The sequence below is a fragment of the Prionailurus bengalensis genome, chromosome C2 (genome assembly GCF_016509475.1).
Source record: "Prionailurus bengalensis isolate Pbe53 chromosome C2, Fcat_Pben_1.1_paternal_pri, whole genome shotgun sequence".
Classification (NCBI taxonomy): Eukaryota; Metazoa; Chordata; class Mammalia; order Carnivora; family Felidae; genus Prionailurus; species Prionailurus bengalensis.
This window is the reverse complement of record NC_057350.1, coordinates 128,738,637-128,751,107: the sequence shown is the minus strand read 5'-3', so window position 1 is coordinate 128,751,107 and position 12,471 is coordinate 128,738,637. Positions and strand designations below refer to the sequence as shown.

Genomic DNA, 12,471 nt, shown 5'->3' with positions numbered 1-12,471 from the left:
AATGTTCATGGTCTTTGGTGCCTCATCAACCAGTGGGCTGGCATTTGTTTGCAGGAACAGGTTTGCATGTGGGGAAGGAAGCTTGTGAGATGCTGGGTGTGCAAGGGCTGGGTGGAGACAGGACATCGTGGTGTCTGTTGGTTTGTCTGATGTCCTGGAAGAGAGTGAGGGCCCAGGACAAGGAGTGGAAGGAAGGCAGCTTTGCAGGAGGAACAGGGTGAAGTTTGAGCACAACAGGCAGCCTTGAGGCTAGGTGATGAGGTATCATAGTGCAGCAGGGAGGTCGGGCTCTCAGAGGTTGTAAGGTTTGTGCTGAACATGGCCACAGGTCCTCAGGGAGGGGACTGGAAATGTGGCTTAGTGAACAGCTTTCCTAGGGGGCATATCGCAGGCAGGTAACAGGGAGAGCAGAGAAGCAGGAGATTGAGTGGATGGTTTGCAAATACATAGGAGACTTGCCAGGGCCTCCCAGAAGTGTTCAGGGATGGTGGCAAGGGGAGGTGGGTCAGTTCTGCACATGAGCGATTTGTGGAGCTTGGGTTCCCAAGTCGAGGTATTAGTTATGCAGTTGGATATTTTCTCCACAATGTAGGAGATAAGCTTGGTTGCTGAGGGTGAATGGAGAAGTATTGGGGTCAAAGGTTTGAGAATGGCAAGTTTGGTAGTGCCATTGCAGAGATGGGGAAATGGGATTGAGCAGAGAAATTCTGCATTTCTAGAAAACATGAGGGCTCCTTGGAAGCTGGTGATCATGTGTTTACAAAGCTGCCCACCTGCCCTGTTATGTGACTTTCTCAGCAGTGCGTGGCTGACCCTACAGGAAGTTAATTGTGGATCTCTGTAGGGTTGAGTTTTGCTGGTTGTGTTCTCAGAAAAGCTAAAGGCAACTCCCACCTGAGGGTTGAGGGAGTATTGTCAATTTTGTTTTTGCAAAGATGGAACTGGGCTGGATAATGAGGGACACAAGTAAGGGAAAGGGCTGATGCATGGGGTGGAAGTCAAGGCTGAGGGGGCTGGAGGAGCCAACAAAAGTTGCAGTGGACTCATCAGAGATTGCAGAGGAAGAAGAAAACTTGAATTTGTGGCTTTGAATATGGATGTCAGGTGAGGCCGAATCCAAGTGTCAGATGTGGAAGAGTTGTGGGGGTCAGGGAACAGAAAGTACACTATTCTGATGGATATGAAAGTTATCCACTGAAGACAGGATGGAGAAGACAGGAGCCCAAGTCTTCAGTGAGTTGGGACTGGTGGTGAGAGGGAGTACACAGTGGTCCCAAGCTTAGAGCGCGGTGGCCCAGCTGAGTGACATTTTAACAGAGGGTGTGGAGGATGGTGAGCCATGGTGTAGAAGTAGTGACTGGAAACAAGGAGGACACAGTCCACTTCCCAACCCAGAGGTGTGCCGGACACGAAACTGTAAACCACCACCCTTCAGAGGTCTGCAGGCAGAGGTGTCCCCGGTAGTCAGAGTCTAGGGGAGGGAGACCTGTACCATTGTGGGGATGGTGACATGCAGAGAGGGGCACACAGCTGGGCATTGCAGGAAGGAAACTTGCCCACAGGATGAGGGGTCTGGGCCCCATGGCCAGGAGACTTCCATCTCCAGGCTCGGGGAGGACAGTCACAGAGACTGTAGGCACAGCTCACAGCCCAGTGTCAGTAGTGGCAATGTCAGTCTTAGGGTGATGGTGGTGGGTTTCCCAGCTGTGGGGGGCACCCTGCTGAAGATGTGTGGGTGACAGCCAGGGAGCAGGCACACAACCTGCTGTAGTGTATCCTTTGCTCTCTCCCGTGGCCTCTCCAGTGCCGGGGATTCTGTGAACTGCCTTCTGTGATCAAACATTCAATAAACAGGATCTGCCATGGTGCTTGCCCCACACCCGGAAAGGATGACAGACCTGCAGGAGGCAGAGCTGATGGATCCGTCCTCAGCCTCGCTGTCCTGGGACAGGCACCGCCTGACAAGTGCCCCTCATACACTCACATATCCTTCCAGAGCCTCCCACTGCCACAGGGCCATAGCACTCAGGTTTGCATCCTTAGGGCCATTTCCTGGTATGCTTTCTGGTTACCCCAGCAGGGAGGAGGAGCCAGGTGGGGTGACCTAGGAGGGACTCAGGACCCCACTAGCTGTGATGCTTCCTTCCTGTGGCACAGGGCTCCACACAATTCCACCTCCCTGCTGGGGACCCTTGATATCCCTGAGGAACTGTACCCCCCCAACCCCGTACTGGGCACCCTCAGTGCCTGCTGCCTGAATGCAGGGGGAGGGGAGCGATGGCCGGAACCATCATTCCTACTCTGCTCTTGCCTGCTGAGGACTTAGGGAAGTCACTTTCCCTTCAGCCTTCAGTGTTCAAATCCATAAATTGTAAGAATTGGCAGAAAACTGAGTGACCTCAGATGTCCTTTCAAAGTTTTACATTCTGATTTTTAGATTTCTAGACAAATAGCTTTCAAATTTGAGTGTGCCTCAGAATCCCCTGGAGGACTTGTTAAAACACAGATTGTTGAGCCCTACCCCCAGCATTTCTGATCCAGTAAGTCTGGAGTGGGGCTCAAGATTTTACATTTCATGTCAGCTCCCAGGTGAACTGGGATCACAGTTTGAGAACTAGCAGGGTTAGTTGGATGATCCCAACAAAGAACCCTCCCTTCATCAGCACTAATATCACAAATGAGAGCCTCTGCTATAACCCTGCATCCCCAGAACGGCCCCCAGCCTCCAACCCCCAGTTGTCACACCCCCTCCCTTGTCTTGGAACCAAGCCCTTCATGGATGGACCCAAGATGGAAGCACCTATATGATATAGGACTGACTCAGCCACCCAGGCCTGAAGCCCTCACTTTCTCTCCCACTCCTGCTTCGCTGAGCCCACAGAGAGACTCAGCCAATATTCTACAACAGAATCGAAATGATGCCACCCCCACAAAGCAGTCCTCTGTCCTTAGTTGACCCCAAGGTAAAGAGGGAGATTGGAACAGGGCGTCAGGGTCAGCTCAAGGCAAGCCCAGAGCAAAAGCCAAGAAGCCAATGTCCACAATAGGAGAAAACAATTAGAAATATAATTATTTCTGCTTTTGTATTCATATCCAGTCTCCAAACTAATTGCTTATTTGTTTAATCTACTTTGGCCAGAAGTGTTACTGCACCAAAAATATTTAATGAGTCAGGCTTCCTAATGTAAAATTCAAGCATATTTGTGCAATGAAATGAGTTTTCATCATCAGAGGGAGAACCTGTTATCTGAGCAATACCTTCTCAACAAAGTTATCTCCTAGAATAGAAATGTCAGAGGAAACACAATTCCTCATTTGCAGAGTTCGTCTGTGTGCAAACTGTTTCTCTTTGTCTTCAGTAACTGGTGGACCTGAAGTCCTTAGCTGACATTTAAATCTAGATTTTAGTTTTTTCCTAAGAATGCGTTTCATATAAGGAACAAGATAACCTACCATACCAGCCCCTCAGTCCGAGTCTCATCACCCACGCCATTTATGAGCACCCATAATTTAGTCTGAGGCCTCAAAGGGACTTGTGGAGGCTGCCCAGCACTTTTGGATCTCTCTGTGACCCCTTCAGAGTCTGGGCTGGGGAGATAGGAAATGGACTGGCTTCTGGGCTCTGGGACTCCTGCTTCTGATTCACCCAGAGCAGCTGAATTGTTCTGCTTCTCCTTTAATGCTTCAGGGAAAATTCTGTTAGGAGAAAGGATTCCACAGCTCTTAATAAAAGAAGGAAAATTAGAAAACTGCTAATGCTAGGGTAGCATTTCATCTGAAACCTCCCAGTGAGGTGGGGATGGCCCCAGCCTCTGCCTCTGTGCTATGTAAAGCACTCCTGCCCCTGAGCTCCCAGGATGGCTCTATTCAGACCCACTCCGTATTCCTCCCCAGGGGCACTGCACCTGCTCCGCAGAAGGCAGTTCACAACCTTGCCTCCCCTCCCCGCTGAGCCTTTATCCCTGGAGGGCCACTGTCTATGTTAGGTACAGGTACATGATTTTCTGACCCTTTTACTTCCAGTGTCTTTAGAGAAGAGACTGAAATCACTCCAGTAAAAGCAAACCCTTATGGGACATCTATTATGTGCTAACACAGTAGGAAGAAGCTAAAAACATGACTTCTACTCTAAAGAGTTTATTCCAGTGATGGAGAACAGAGATGAGCACTTGGAAAGTTAGATCTGTCCCAAGGTAGCGATTACAGCCCAATGAGAGTTACTAAAATAAGGTCTTTGAGTTGGGGGGAGGGGGAGATGGGGTGCTCTGGTAGGCATGGTCAGGTGGGGCTTAAGGCAGGGCAGTGTGTTGTGTGATCTGTGCTTCTGAAGTCTACTGGATAACAAAAAGACATGCCAGAGATCCCCAAAGCTGGGTTCTACTGGGACATGGTGTGTGGAGTAGTTAGAGGAAATCAGTGGGGTCCTCTATGGACCAGTTGGGAGGCAGCCTGGACCGGCCATTGGCTGCCATGTTGTTTACTGTTAAGAGGGGGCACTGGGACCTTTTCCAATGGGAACCATTGACGGTGTTTGAGCATCAGAGGAACCTGGGTGAATCAAACTTTGGAAAGATTAATCTGGCTGCAGTGTAGTTTGAAGTGAAGAGGCCCAAAAGTGTACAAGAGAGGTGGGACTGGATATCAGGTGTAAGGAGATACAGGTGACAAGACCAGGAGGAAGACAAGGACAGAGCCAAGGAAGTATCTGTGACCCCTGGGCCTGAGTCATACTATAAGATAAGTGGGCCTTGGCTCATCCTCTCCTCTGAGCCAAAGGTCTATTTGTCCTCAAGGACAAGGCACTTTATTGTTTACATCCTAGATTACTTACAAGAAAAACTTTTGGTCATCTTGAGATGTCACAGGAAACCATCTGTCTTCTGGGATGCTTATCATACCAACCTCTGGGGAACCCTGCCATTAACCTTCCCCTTATCCAAGCTATTCTTCTCCATCATTTCTATCCTGACTGGGTAGACATGTTTATGTATCCCCTCAAAGATATTTATCAAATAAATACTCACACTGTCACTGGATTGTGCTTTTCACATTTACTTCCAGAACTATGCCCAGGCATTGACCTGCGTATGTCAAGAGTAGTGGACCCAGAAGGAGACTATGAGGTGGTTGCTAAGACCCCTGGCCTGGCAGACTAGTTCTAAGTGGAGGGAGATATGGTCCGTTCAGGGTATATCCTCAGGACATATGAAAGATCCATAACATAAGAATTAATACTCCTGTTTTACAGTTGATGAATTTCAGGCCCCAAGAAGTTAAGTAACCTTAGTCCAAGATTGCACTGTAAGCAGATGGCAGAATGGGAACCCACATGTCTCTACAGCACCTCCAGGCCCTATAGTTCTTCTCTATGTTTGCCAATTCCTACTGCCCTAGGCTGGGGCCCAGGATCCTGACTATTCCTTACCCTGCCTTGTCTTCCTCATAGCCGGGGTCTGTGGTCTACAGATTGCAGGTGGTTAGTCCAAGGATGATTTGGCTGGGAAATGCTCTTGCAGGAAGAATAGAAGAGGTTAACATTACCATGTTATCCAGGTTACCATATATATCCAGGATATATCCAATATATCAATTAGATATATACCCAAGAAAAATGCAAACGTAGGTCCACACAGAAACTTGTATGTGAATGTTCTTAGCAGCATTATTTGCAACAGCCGTAATGTGTAAACAACCCAAATGTCCATCAACTAAGGACATCTGTCCTACAAAAAGCAATGCCTGGGAAGGTAGAAGAGGTTACTAAGCTCAGAGGTGCACCGTTCGGGCTGGGGCAGCTGCATCTCTCTGAGGGGTCACTGGAAGGACCTTCCCTCTGTTGCAAACCACATGGCAGGGCCAGGGAGTGTTCCCCCAACCTACCCAGCATGAGTTATCATGAGGAAGTCTGCAGATGGGCTCCTCTTTCTGTGGGCCTCCTTGGCAAGTTCAGATATGAAAATCCCCCCTAAGTGGAGAGGTCATTTATCTTCCAGGAGATTTATGAGGGCTGTCACCTGAGCCAAGGCAAAGGGGACTCAGCTGTGACCTGCACCCCAGCTCCCAAGGTGGGTCAGAGGTGGCCTCAGAACAAGACTGTCCCTGGCACAATTTCTACCTGCAGAAGCAACACTGCTTTATATGAAATCTGCCAAACTTTGAAATCCAAGTTCCATATTTTTATAAACTCTTCAGGCATTTTACTACAATAGATCAACTTAATTGTTAACAGTATGTGTGTGTTACTATTGTTTTTATTTAAAACCACTTTAAGTACTTTTGGTGTCTTAACACAGTAAACTGTTATATCATTTACTATTTCCCCAAATGGATTAGGGTTAAAACTGTTGAAAAAGGGGCTCCTGGGTGGCTCAGTTGGTTGGGCATCCAGCTTCAGCTCAAGTCATGATCTCACAGTTGGTGGGTTCAAGCCCTGCATTGGGCTCTGTTGCTGACAGCTCAGAGTCTGGAGCTTGCTTCAAATTCTGTGTATCCCTCTCTCTCTGACCCTCCCCCACTCACACTCGGTCTTTCTCTCTCTCTCTCTCTCAAAAATAAAATGTTAAAAAAAATTTAAAAACTGTTGAAAGAATTATTTTGACACAAAAATCAATTAAGACATTAGGAGGCAATTTTTAATAAACAAAGATCATGCATTAGAACTTAGTAATTGTCCTAGGAAAAAAAAGCATCAACTCATTCTCACATCTTGGGGTTTGAGGTGCTTAATTGTTGGAGGGGGTGGGGATGCCCTTATCAAATAAGGATAACAAAATGAATAAGGGGAAAACTTGGAATATGACTGAGTCCATAACTACATTAAACAGTCAAAGAATGTTGTAAACATAAAAGGTATGATCCAGGTGAACCTGAGATATGACAGCAAGGCTTCCATACATCAAGATTCAAGGTCCCGGATTTGGGGTTAACTCCTGGCATAGATTCATGCCACCCTCCCAGACCACAAGCTCTGTGATCCCCTTTGGAGTCTTTCTTACAAATGGAGGGCTGGGTGATAGCTGGCCAGGCCCAGCCGTGAGGCCATAGGTGGTGACCTGTGACCAGTTTGGGTCCAGTTCCATGTTTGTCTGGTGTCACCTGTATGTTCTTTCATAACTTGCAGCTGGGACCATCCTGTTCTGGCAATTTATCCACATCTCATTTGTCAGCTCAGGCGAGAACATTCTGTACACTTTCTCTGCCGTATGTGATATACTATCTTGGATCTGCCTGCTTCAAAAGCAATTTGGGAGTATGATCTCCCCAAAGTCTTCCTTGGCGAAAAAGAGGCAGTGACTCACTGACTCAGCCTGCCTTTGCATTTTCTCCATCCCTGAGCCCCTTGACCAATGGAAGTTAAGTCTCTCTCTGCTTCTGATACATCTATTTGTTTTTAAATGTTTGTTTATTTTTGAGAGACAGAGCATGAGCAGGGGAGGGGCAGAGGGAGACACAGAATCCAAGGCAGGCCCCAGGCTCTGAGCTGTCAGCCCAGAGCCTGACATAGGACTCGAACCCATGCACCGTGAGATCACGACCTGAACCGAAGTCAGACATTCAAATGACTGAGCCACCGAGGCGCCCCTGCTTCTGACACATTTAAAGGGCCTCTTATTGTTGGCATTAGCCTCTCTCATCAGACACTCCTCATTCTGGTTCTGGTTGTTTTTGAACCCAGCTGATTTTACTCAGTGTTTGACAGGACACTTTGCCTTGCCTCTCCATTCTTTTCTTTGTATCCCTAATTCTTGTCGGGTCCAGCCTCTTTATTTTGCTTAGAAGGAGTGCAGAGCAGTTTTGATTGTATTTGGGGCTTTTGAGGATTTCCTCTTTAGGACAAACACATCCGTCTTGAGCCTTTAGTACCTTTTTTCCAAATAGCCCCTAGGGTAACTCTTTATTTGTACTTTTTCTAAAGAAAGGTCCATATTTATTTCTTTGCTAAATTTTAATAATATGGTGAACTCTTTATTTTCATTTTCTTCTCTCCACAGAGTGTTTAATTTAGTCAAAAGGGTTCTTGTGAGGGAGAGACCTTTTTAAGCATTCAGTGAAACTTCCTTCATCTGAGGACATAGGTTTATGGAGAAGAGACAACTGGCCAGGACTTACTGTTGAAACCAGCATATTTGGGGCTCAGAGGGGCTGCTTCTTTGAATTAATCTTCCCACCTCTCTTCAATCTGACTTAGTTTTGCTAGGTGGTGTTTGAGGGGATACCTGCGCTCATTTTCATTTTCTGTCTTGTTGGAAGTTTTTATAGCATGTAAAAACACCAGATTTAGAGGTGGCATTTGCAGTTGGGGAAGGAAAAAATAGTTTGTCACGGTAGGTGATCACCAGTGTCAGAGCACCAAACGTAAGCTGTCTTGGATTTTCAGGGAGGAAGACTAATACTCTGTTCCTCTCTCCCATGTGCTAAATCCCATCTCAATTAAAACGTAAGGCATTTAGAGTGACCTGTGTGAGGATAAACAGCCTGTAAGGGGGCCTGTGAACATCTGTCATCACCATAAATCTGAGCAATGTTGGCAGTGGTGACCCTTACCCTCTGGCAGCTTCTCCCGGATCCATCCGTGTGCTGATTGGCAGCTGGGAGGTCCTTGCCATCTGTGGCTCTGGATTGCTTCTGGATCACCCTGCCCTGTGATTGCTTCTTTACCACCTAATCCCAGCTACATGCCAAGGATCTTCAGGGCAGGGCTGTGACTTTTTTATTACACATCCTTTTGTCCCCAGTGATTCGAGCAAGGGCCCAGCACAATGTTTGGCAAATATGTTGAGTCTTGAATGATGGTTTTCCAGGGATTAGAGGCAGAGAAAAGAACCAAGCCCATCAAAATCATCAGACTGTTAAAGTTAATCTTTCCAATTTTTAATCCATGTTGCATTAGCTCTTGAGACAGAGGAGGATCCTAAAAACCTATATGGCACTGACAGGGTTGGCAACATAGAAGTCATGTTTCCATGCGAGCCTGAAAGGGCAGCTGGAGCTGCACAGTGAGTGTGGTGGGGTGGGGGAAGGAGGCTTCCCTGGGGTGCCTGTGTTGGTGGGCCCACCAGGATCCATCCCTCCCCCCACCCCCCTCCACCAACCCTGTGCTCTGCTCTGACTCCAGGAACTGCCCCACCTTCCTCCTCTCCAGGACTCTAGACAGTGCACTCGAGGTCGGGAATGAGGGCCATGAGCCATCCCCACTTAACCATCCAGCCTGTTGCTGACTCTGTGCTCAGTTCCTGGTTTCCTTTTACGTGACTTAGCAGCAGCATTTCACACATTCTTTCCTCCTGGAGACACTCACTGTCACTTGACTTCTAGGTAATCACACTCCCCTGCTTCCTTCTAGCTCATTGGCCTTTCCTTCTCAAGTCTCTTGGCTGTTTCTCCTCCTCTCCTGAATCTTAGATGATATATTCTTTTCTCCTCATTCTCACGATGATCTCTGTCAGTTCTGCTGCTTTCGGTATCTCTCACAAACTGATGGATCTAAACTGGTGTCTCCAGTCTGGACCTCTTACACATGCATTTGCCTACTCCGACCGCTTCTGCTGATGTCTTGCCACATCTCAGTTGATGGCAGCCCCACTCTTCCAGTCACTTAGGCCAAAAACCTTGGAGTCATCTTGGCTGTTCTGTTTCTTCCACATCCCACATCCATTGAGATGTTCTAAATCTATTCAGAATCTGACCACCCCCATTCTCACCACCTCCACTGCTCCAAACCCGGTCCAAGTAACCACAGTCTTGCAGCTGGACTCTGACAATAGTGTTAAGATGGAGCTTTCAGCTTTTACGTGGCCCCTGAATTCTATTTGCAGCACAGGAGAGGGTGATGCTGTTAACATACGAGTCAGATTACGTCACTCCTCTGTTCGCCACCCTCCCATGGCTCTCCTTCTCACCCAGGGGAGAAGCCATCGTCTGTGGCCTCATCTCTTCTCTAGTCCCTCTGGCTCTTTGCTATTCCCCTGGAAGAGTCTGCTCCCAGTTTAGAACCATTGCCTTGGCCTTTCCTTCTCAATTGCTCTTTTCCCAGGTGTTACGTGCCTCCCTCCCCTCCTCCACCCCCATGTGGCTGCATCTACTTCTCAAGCAAGGCCTTGCTGACCCTGTGATTTGGAACAGCAGCCTTCTCCCGGCGAGCCTCCTACACTTGGACATTCTGTGTCCCTTCCCCCCTGCTCCATTTGTTCCTGTTGTACTTAATATTTTAACATACCTTGTGATTGATCACATCTGGCCTTTGACCCCCTCCGCTAGAAAAGAAACTCCGTGAGGACAGGAGATTATATTTCACTCACTATGGAATCTCTGGAACCTAGAGTGGTGACTGGCACATGGCAAATGCCCGGTGAACATTTGTTTAATTCGTTCATTAATGGACCTGAGCCGTGATGCTAAGTTAGGAGGAAGAGAAGGCACATTTGATGGTTGAATTGGGATCACAAATTATTTCGGCTTCCTAGATGAATAGGCCAAATGTTACACCATAAAGGTAAAAGCGTATGTGTAAACCCTTGTAGTCAAACCCACAAGCAAACTATAAACAAAAGTTGAGGCACACACCATGAGAAAACCTAAAGGTTCTGTTTGACAGTAATGTCAAATCAAATGACAGGAACAGGTTTTTGATCCAAAAAAAAAAAGGCTAAATGGTCACCTTCATTGATGTCTGGTACCCGGATCATGGGAGATAGTAGTTTCACCCTAATCTTTGCTGAGTAAAGAGCAGTGGGAGAATTGGGTTTACCCCTGGGCCATATGCCTACAGAAAGATTTAGATACCATGAGCCCCATTTGGAAAAGAGCCACCTCAGGGGGCAGCGTGTCATGGGAGAAACGTTCATAGTATCTGGCCGTTGTTTTCAGCAGGAAGAACTCAGGGGAGACCTAACTAGCTTCTTTAGTTACTTGATGAGCCATTCTGTGGAAGAGAGAACATTTTCTGTTACCTTAGTCAGTGGAACTGGGACTGGTGAGAAGACACCGAATTTCAGGTAGGGATAGGAAGACATGCACATTGGTGAGAGACACCCAAGGATGAAGCCGCAGCCCCTAGAGGCAGTGAGCAGCCAGTCCCTGGGGACGCAGCAGGGCCCAGCAGAGAGTACTTGATAGGGGGATTCAGAATTGCCTTAAATCAGGTCCTCCACGAGGCCGATGCCAAGATGGGATTGGAGGTGCCAGATATTGATGGGCAGGTGGGAGAGGAGGCCAGAGGGGGCTGGCGGAACCATCAGATCACAGTGAAGGAGAGAGGGCAGGAAGGAGGATTAGGTGAGAAGACTCTCAGACCATCACACTGTACAAAGAACCGTTGGTGAGTCCAGTAGGGAGTCTTTGAGTGAAAGCTGCCCAGCAGAAGAGTCAGGAATGGTGTTTTGTTTTGTTTTCTTTTGTTTTGTTTTGTTTTGTTTTGTTTTGTTTTGTTTTCTTTTGTTTTGAGGCATCCTTGCTGCTCTCAGTCATTGGCTGGAAGCAGCCTCTGATAAATGGGGCCCCGCATGGATGTGGTGGTGGTTTCAGGGTACAGCAGCCAGGGCCAAGAGTCAGCTGTGTTCCCAGGGGGTGGAAGCTCTGAGAGGCACGTTTGCAGGGTCACCCTGAGGTCTGTAGTGGGAACCGTGCAGGGTCCTGGGTGGACTCTCTGATTCTAAGTCCTCCTAACACCACGTCTCACACTGTGCTCTCCGATGGCTCTCCGATGGCTCCCTTGAGTATGGGCATCTTCACAAGTGCTCAGCAGCCCCTCCCCTGGCCTGGGGGCCAGCTCACTGAGAACTCACTGAGAGCCCAGTGAGTGGAGAGCAACCCTATCCCCCACCCCAGACCGGCAGCCATGCTCTGGAGGGGAATCTGTTAACTTAAAGTGAGGATAGTAAATGTCAGTCCGCCACAGTCCCCCAGAGAAACCCTTGTAAAGTGGAGTTCGCATGAGGAAACAACCTTCATCACTAGAGAAGTGCCAGGACTAAACAGAACAGCCCCTGAGCAGAGCGCAGACTGAAGCCTCATCCATTACCCGCCTCTTCCCCTAGAAAGACAGCCCTCATTTATTATTTCCAGACTGTTTTCATTTTACTTACACCGCGCAAAAAATGTTGAATTGGAAAATAAATAATATTATTTCCTAACAGAAATTTTGGAATCACTTCACAGATTTTGGAATTATTATCCTGTTTCCAAATGTTTGGTTTGTGTATCATTTCTTCATTTATATTTGTGAACTCTTTATCGCAAATGTCCTTATCTGGAAGACTCTGACAGAAGTCTGAATGAACTCTGTTGGTAGTCTGTGCTCATGTCTTTTTGAGCATTGCCTCCTCTCTTCCTTTTGAAGTGCAGCAAAGTCTTACATGCAGTTTCAGAGCTCTTTCTGAAGAGTTTGCTCTTTCTAGAACATTCCTTTCTATGGCAGTAATTCTGCACTGACCAGTTCTAGTTTCTCATTATCATTCCTTGCCTCCACATTCT

General features: G+C 47.6%; 1 protein-coding gene across 2 annotated transcripts in view; it reads left to right on the top strand.

Annotated features, from left to right (window-relative positions):
• Nucleotides 1–12,471, top strand: part of EPHB1 (EPH receptor B1) — a 430,256-nt gene that overhangs the window by 319,025 nt on the left and 98,760 nt on the right. The gene's annotated exons all lie outside the window — the stretch shown is intronic.